The sequence below is a fragment of the Miniopterus natalensis genome, chromosome 4 (genome assembly GCF_054644295.1).
Source record: "Miniopterus natalensis isolate mMinNat1 chromosome 4, mMinNat1.hap1, whole genome shotgun sequence".
Lineage (NCBI taxonomy): Eukaryota > Metazoa > Chordata > Mammalia > Chiroptera > Miniopteridae > Miniopterus > Miniopterus natalensis.
Genome location: NC_142084.1, coordinates 85,578,060 through 85,586,178, shown reverse-complemented (window position 1 = coordinate 85,586,178; position 8,119 = coordinate 85,578,060). Strand labels below are relative to the sequence as shown.

The 8,119-nt window shown below is 39.1% G+C and overlaps 1 non-coding gene across 1 annotated transcript; it reads right to left on the bottom strand.

Annotated features, from left to right (window-relative positions):
* Positions 1–695: 695 nt before the first annotated feature.
* On the bottom strand, positions 696–801 carry LOC148093400 (U6 spliceosomal RNA). The gene has a single exon (XR_015714502.1). It is a non-coding gene; the product is annotated as a U6 spliceosomal RNA (small nuclear RNA).
* Positions 802–8,119: the final 7,318 nt, after the last annotated feature.

The following is an 8,119-nucleotide window of genomic DNA, read 5'->3' as shown; positions in this document are numbered from 1 at the left end:
AGACTGGCCCAGATATGTTTGGGAAACACGCAGTCTCACTGTTTTGGATAAATGCAGCATAGGCCCCTTGCTGTTGCTTTTTAAAAAACACACAGAGTAGAAAAGTACAAAGACAAAAGCAGGATTTACCCTCAGATGTCACTCCTCAGAGATAAAACAATGTAAAAAATCCTGTTTAACTTCCTTCCAAATATTTCTCTGTAGCATCTGATTCTGCATAACCATGCGTATGGAGACAGCTATAGGTACATATATTCATATATGCACGCATACTATGCACGCGGACTTGTAAACTCATTTTTTAATTTACCATGTGACACAGACAAATGTTAGCATCACTAACAATAGGATTAGCCCATCAGTTCTAGAAGTCGGATGCTGCTTCACTCTGTGCATGCACTGTATCTAACCAGGAGCCTGTTGATGGTCATTCAGGTGGTCTGTAATTCTGTCATTAACAGTGATGTGACATGGGTCCTTCTGTATGGGGCCTTTGCCTCTTGCACACTGAGGTGAATGTCTCCCAAGGACAAATTCCTAAAACTGGGATTGCTCTGATGACACACTGCTGACTTAATACAAATGGCTGAGGGGTTACCTCCCTTCCTTCTTTCCTTCTTTCCTTCTTTCCTTCTTTCCTTCTTCCTTTCTTCCTTTCTTCCTTTCTTCCTTTCTTCCCTCCCTCCCTCCCTCCCTTAAATACGGAGCGCTTCACGAGTTTGTGTGTCATCCTTGCACAGGGCCATGCTAATCTTCTCTGTATCCTTCCAATGTTAGTGTCTGTGCTGCCGAAGTGAGCACCTGAGGAGTTACTTTTCAAATTTTAGGTCTTAGACCCCCCTTTGTAGATGCCCCCCTGCTTTTAAGTTCATCCTTAATTCCCCAGGTTCTGTAAGAAAGGTAGAGAGAACATGGGGCAGGAAACACGCCTAGCACATGCTTGGCTCCGCGAGGTTCATCACACGCATGATTTCATGTAACCCACATGCCATTCTAGAAGAAGTCGGTACCACCCTGTCCACTTTATACGTAAGAACCTGGAAGTTCAAAAGCTGGGGAATTTCTCAGGGAAAGAGAGAAGTTCAACATTGAAACTTGGGCATTGGTGAGGTCACAAAATGCCTGGGCACCTGGAAGGTGAGGAATAAAGTGGGGTGCAGACAGGCTTTGCCTACATTGAATGTCTCTGCCCTCAACCCTCCCTTTGTCCTATTGCTACTCACACCCATTAGAGACCAGTGCTAAGGGTGGGTGCTCTGCCAACCCTCCCCCTATGAGTATCAGCGCCTGCCTGGGGCTCCTGAGATCGGCCTTTATCTTTCCCACGGGGCTGCCTTTTTCATGAGTTTAGGTCTGAGAAACAAGTTAGTTTCCTGCTTCTCCAAGATCTTAAAATAGGAGAGATCAGCCAGAAGCTATGAGGGGAAGCCAGCCAAGGTGTATGTTTGCTGGAAATAAAACTGATAGGCCCTCGGAGGCCAGGGGGAATGGACTCGGGGGCTTTTCTTCACCATCTGTTTCAGCCTCCAATGTGTCTTGATAGATGGTTTTCACTTATTACCCATTACTCACCTCATCTCTCTCCCCGAGCTCCGTTCCTTGAAATATGGTTCTCTCATTTGAATAGCAATGACTAAGTGTATTGGAACTTACTTAAATACGTTCTAAAAGCATTAAATTGGGAACACACAATTCAGCAGTGTACCGATTGCCAAACTCTAGTAAAAATTGAAGTGATTAAAACAATTTAATGCATGAAACACGCATTCAGGAAGGCAGAGAGAGGGAGTAAGATTTTCCAGTGCAGTGTCAGCCCGGCGGTTGATATTTCGGAAGAAGTGGGTGGAGGCCATTGCCAAGAGAAAGTGAAATAATTGATGAAGACCCAAAGGAAAATGCCCTTGATCTTGAAGTTATTACTTCATTTCATGAAATACCCTAAAAGTCAATGACAGACCGTAAAGTCAGAAAGTCAATTGTTTTTCTTTCCCTTGGATACAATTCTAATATGTGCATATAAACATGTCAGACAGTCTTCTAGGAAAAAGAAACCCTATAGTTTGGGGCCTGGGTCATGTTTTCAAATAGCCTTACTATTCCCATCATGAAGCGGACGGTCAGGTATTTGGCCCAAGACTTGTATCCACACCCAAGTGACTGGGTGATTTATAGCTTGCTATCCACATTCCCATAGCTGTTTAGTAAATTGTAAAGCCTCAAACGAGGCCTGACATTTACTCTATCAGGAAATGAAAACTCACACACACAAGACATTCACTGAGCAAAATGATGTCATAGAAGAACCACCATCCCAAAGTGCTTTGCCTGGGAACCCAGGTCTAGTTATAGCTTCCTAGCTCCCTTCCTTCCTTCCTTCCTTCCTTCCTTCCTTCCTTCCTTCCTTCCTTCCTTCCTTCCTTCCTTCCTTCCTTCCTTCCTTCCTTCCTTCCTTCCCTCCCCCCTCCCTCCCTCCCTCTCTCCCTCCCTCCCTCCCTCCCTCCCTCCCTCCCTCCCTCCCTCCCTCCGTTCCTTCCTTCTTTCCATTTTCCCTCCCTTTCTCCCTCCCTCCATCTCCTCCTTTCTCTTTTGCTTCCCTCCTTTTATTTTTCTCTTCCTTCCTTCTCTTTCTCTCCCTCCCCTCCCCTTCTCTTTCTCCTCTCTCTTCCTTTTGATATCCATAATCAGGGAAATAAACGATCGGCCTCATATTGCCTTACCCCAAATGACCTCATCTCACCCTCTTTTGCTTTGGAAATAGTGCTAAACATCTTAGGAGAGAATGTCTCTTGTGCAACAACTGATCCCGATACTTTCTGCTCCTAAAACTGCAACCACGGAGCATCATGAAGCATAAAAATAAAATTGTGCATTTCTCCAAATGGAAAAAATTCATTTGTTCGTTCAGCAATAAATCAAACTTATTAAGGTTCTCTGATGATAGGTCTTGTAGCTCATGCTGGGTCTATGGCAACGAACATGCGAGAGATGATTCCTGGCTTCACTGAGCTTAAGAGTCCAGTTGATCAATATTTATCTAGAACATCAACAGTGTGGATATGGTCTGCTACCATCCCAGGCACTTATTTCTCCATGTAGGTCACTATGGGGCGCACGGGATTTAACATCATCTTTAGCTTCAGAAGTGGGCTCTGATTAGCTAAAATAATTACTAATATAATTTCAACCCTATTGCTACAGTTATTGTATCAAGAATGGGCACATGAACTGTGTTGTTCCAATCTGACTGAGAACTCTTTCTTAAAGATTGAGGATGAAAAACTAACTCCTCTCTCTCTCTCCCTTCCATGCCCTCTTCCCCACCCCACTGGACATAAATGAGGAAACAGCCAACCATCTTGTGGCCATGAAGTGGGCCAGCCCTACGAGGAACTTGGAAAGCAAAACAGAGAACTGAAAGAAATCAGGGTCTAGATAACACGAGTAAGCTACTGGATCAAACTCCACCTGAAGCATTTTGACTTTCAACTACTTCCAATTTTAGTTTGATTTTTCTACCACTTGGCGATGAAAGAACACCAACACACAAATGTTCCACCTAACTGAAACTTGACACGTTACATATCTCAGTTGAAAAACTTACCTGAGCAAATAAAACTAAATTTTTATGGTAGATTCTGAGAAGTAGCTTGAAAGAAATAGTACAAAATTTTAAAAATTGTCCCTAAGTTAGACTTATAAGATCCAAAATCATTAGATTTCAAAGTTTTATAACATTTTTCTCTCTTAATGATTTGAACTAATAATTTTTTGAGCAATCATTATATTCCAGTAAGATATTCTGCTCAATGTAAATACAGCCATACTAATATTTCTTTGTTACTATTTTAATGATACATCTTCTTTTCACCCTTGTACTTTCAACCTAGCTGTAATTTTATATTTAACTTGTATCTGTTATAAATGCTATATAGTAAGGTCTTTTTTAAAATTCATTTTTTAAAGTGTATTTAATCCATTTATCTTGATTGTAAATATGATACTCACTGGCTTTTAGTTTCTGTTTTTCACATATATCCTTTATTTCTTTATTCCTGATTTCCTGCCTTCTTTTAGATTCCTCAAGTATTTTTTATCCAATATTTTCTCCTCAATGAGCTTTTTAGTGATATATGGTTATATTTTATTTTTAGTAATTATCCTAGAGATTTCAGTATGCAACCCTGAGTTTAATAGCCTATGCTAAGTCAGTACTGTGAGGACTTCCTGAATAGCAAAAGAAACATTATTTTCACAACTTTTTTATCTTTCTACCCTTTGTGCTATTGTTGACATATCTTTTTACCTCTATGATGTTATAAATTCCACAAGACAGTTTTATTATTGTGCTTGAAACAGTTAATATTTGTTTACATTTACCTATCTATTTACCCTTTTTAGTACTCTTCATTTCCTCTCGCTTTTGCTAGGCATCATTTTCCTTCAGCCTGAAGAATTTTTTAACATACTTTTTGGAATGTCTATTTACTTACAGTGAATTCTCTCATATTTGGTTTGTCTAAAAAAGTTCTTTCTCATTCATTATTGAAACACATTTTTGCTGGGTATAGAAATACTGATTGACAAATTTTTCCTTCTCATCACTTTAATGATATAATTCCATTGTCTTCTGGCTCCAATAATTTATTTTAAAAAGTTAGACATCATTTCTTCTTTACAGCAATATGTCATTTTCGTCAAGGTGTTTTTTAAGATTTTTTTCTGTCTTTTGATTTTTAACAGCTTAAATAAGATGTGCCTGTGTAGTTTGCTTTGTTTTTATCCTACTTAAAGTTTATTGAGCTTCTTGAATCTGTGGGTTAATAGTTTTCATCAGTTTTGGAAGTTATTGACCATTATTCAAATATTTTCTTCTGTCTCGCTATTTTCTATTCTTTTGGAACTTGAACATGTATTATAAGTTTTGATTGTTTCCATATGACTTTTGTTCTTTCCATTCTTTTTTCTCTTTATGCTTCAATTTGGATATTGTCCATTAAACAGTCTTTGAGATCACTGTGTCTTCTATTATGTCCAGAGTCTTGTTGGTATATTGTTTTACAGTTCTAGGATGTCCATTTGATTCTTTCCATATACTATAATTCTTGGTTGGATTTCAAATATTTTCCATATTTTCATCTATTTTGACAATTTTCCCCTCTATTTTTCTTAGCATATTACTCATAGTTATTTTAAATGCCTTATCTGCAAACTCCAATACCTAGCTTATCTGCAGGTCTATTTCTATTGGCTGTTTTTTTTTTTTTCTTGATTATTGCTCACATTCATTGCCTCTTTTCTGTTTAGTAATTTTTATTTTATGCTGAACATTGAGATAAAAGAGCCATAGAATCTCCATACAATATTCTCTAGCAAGAAGGTTTCTACTTTCCTTTGTTTGACAGAGACAGTGAGAAGCTAGTCACTATAATTCTATCTGGGATTAGTTCGGTTGTGATTGGGTTGTTGTTTTAGTAAGACTTATTCCATCTTTGGTTCCTCGGTCTTGGTCCTCCTAGACTTTTGGAAACTTTGATGTCTCAATCTCCTCAAGTCTGAAAGTATAACCTTTGCATATTTTGAATCTAGTTCTTTAGCTCCACACCCTATGCAAATTAAATATTTAGCAAATGTCTTGAACAAGAGATTAGTTGCCTATATTTTGTAGACTCCCTCCCTCTAGTGGGACTTTTTCTCCTAAAATCCTAGGGTAACCAAGACATTTTTATTTGCCTGAAACTCTCTTGGTTTTAAAATGTAAAGATCCACATTCTGGGAATCCTCCAAGTCTCAGATAAACTATGACAACTGATTACAAAAGAACTCCCTGCAAGAGTGTGGGAGTTTGCAATTTTCCTTTCTCACCCAGCCCCCAGTCTCCCACATCCTCCTAGAATTCAGCAAGCTTCCCTCGCATTTGGAGATCCTCTATTTTCCAGTTTATCATGTCAGCTCTGACTGCCAAAACCTCTGCTGATTTATCTCTCCTCCATAAAACCCCTCAATTTGGTTTAAATCCAATCCTTGGGCTAATCCTAGCATTTACAAATGCCTTCAGTTAAGAAAACTACTGGGGATGATTAGATTTAAAAGGGACCTTCCTATTCTGGATTTTTAAAAATCTAGTTCCTGTTGCTTCTATAGCTCTTTGTTTTCAAAAGTGGAGTTTTGTAATTTATCCCCTTTTCCTGGTTTTATAATGGAAGTTTTTACCTGCCATAATCTATTTGAGTCAATCTTGAAGCAGGAGTCCAAAGATTAAGCCTCTTAATATGTAAACTTGTTAGATAGCTGCTGTCATTATTTCTACTTTATAAATGGATCAGGGATGTTAAATGAGTTTCTCAGGATCTTGTAGCTTGTAGGAGTGTAGCTGGAATCCGAGACTTTCAAGCTGCAGAACTTTTATTCTGTAAACTATAACAATATCTTTTTTTAAAAAAACACTAGGAAACTGAAGTTTAGAACAATCAATTGATTTTCCCAAGGCCTCTGGGGAAGTTTAAGACAGAGCCAGGATTAAATCCCAGGGCTCCTGACTCTTGGTCCAGAATTCCTTTCAGAGCCACATAAGGGGACGTACAGCATCACATATACATAAAAAAACTGTTAATGCCCTAGACATAAGTATCACACAAAGGAAGAACACATGCAATGAATTTCATTCGTCATGGACTGCCATCCTGTCTGTGGAGAACTTCACTCATTTATATTCCTCACACACTGCCACATTTTCTCCAAGGGCTGATACCACATAAACATAACTTCAACAAAAATTCTGTTAAAAATGTATGTTTAAAAAATCAATAAATAAAATATAGTCTTCAAATATGCTAGCTGCATTGCATTTTTTTTCCAAGTGGGATTGCTTTTCCTCATAAAAAATCATAAGAGAGGTGGAACTCTTCTAAAACGAAGCTACTTAGAATACTGATTTGAAACGGTGGTGGAGGGGAAGTGTTGGGGGGTGTCATAAGAGTTCTTTAAGAGTTTATTTCTTTTAATTAGGCTGGTCTGGTTCTTTCCCTGAGAGTCTTTTCTCCCTCCAATAAAGGAAATATAAACAGTGACTGAAGAAATGACTCTCTTTTTGTGTAGGTAGAATGGGACAATGCCAAAACGATGGAACTTAAGTAAAAGCAGGAAATATCACGCCTGTTGGCTTGTTCTAGTTTCTGAAGTTCCCACTATGAGGACACAGCCCTGTGTTGGTAAAGTTCCTGTTAACATGGAAATATTTCCAGGGATGAAAGGTAGAAGGGGATACGGAATAGGATTTCACTGCACAGAAGAGATTGAGTTGGGGAGGCGGTCCTAGGGAGAAGGTCCTGATGAACCAAGGCACAGTACTGTCAGCCAAGGTAACACTGGGACCTTAAGGAGCAGGGATGACTGATGGTCCCCCACTCCTTCCCAGCATCCATTGCCCTAGTGGGATCCCCAAAGGAAAACTTAGCCCTGGGCTGCTCCTCCTTATGATTTACAGCACACCACAGCACATCTACTCAGGAATTCCAGAAATAGCTCACATCAGTTGTTTAGATTGACAAAAATCACACATTGTGTTAAAACTAGGGGCTCAAAGGTGGATAAGGCCATCAAGTTAGGGGTGCAAATTCACACTTAGCCATCTATTCGTTTCTGCAACAAATATTTACGGAGCACCAACTATATAACAGGCATTATTTTAGGAGCTGGGAATACAACGATAAAAGTGACATCTATTTTTAGTAACAGTAATTTCCAGAAATTACTATCTAGGAATGATGGAGAATACTTGTTGTCCAGGAAAAACCATAAACAAACAAACAAAATACACACATCTCCTATGCATTCAATCTGTGGCCCATTTTCTCTGAATGTTACGATGTCCTCAGGCCATATCTAAAACCTCAACAGAAGAGTGAACGGTTCTTTGTATGTCTACGGCTATTAGCATCCATCCAAATCAATGGTCACAATGTCCCCGTGTCTCCAAGTTGGCCCCAAATAGCTCAGCAGCTGTATTCAGGCAGTGGGAATCTGGTGGTGGACTCTCAGGTGGGTGCCATTCAATCTCTAGCTTAACATGGTTCTAATGCAGGTCTCATTAGTGAGTAAAAAGGAGAGAGAGAGAGAGAGA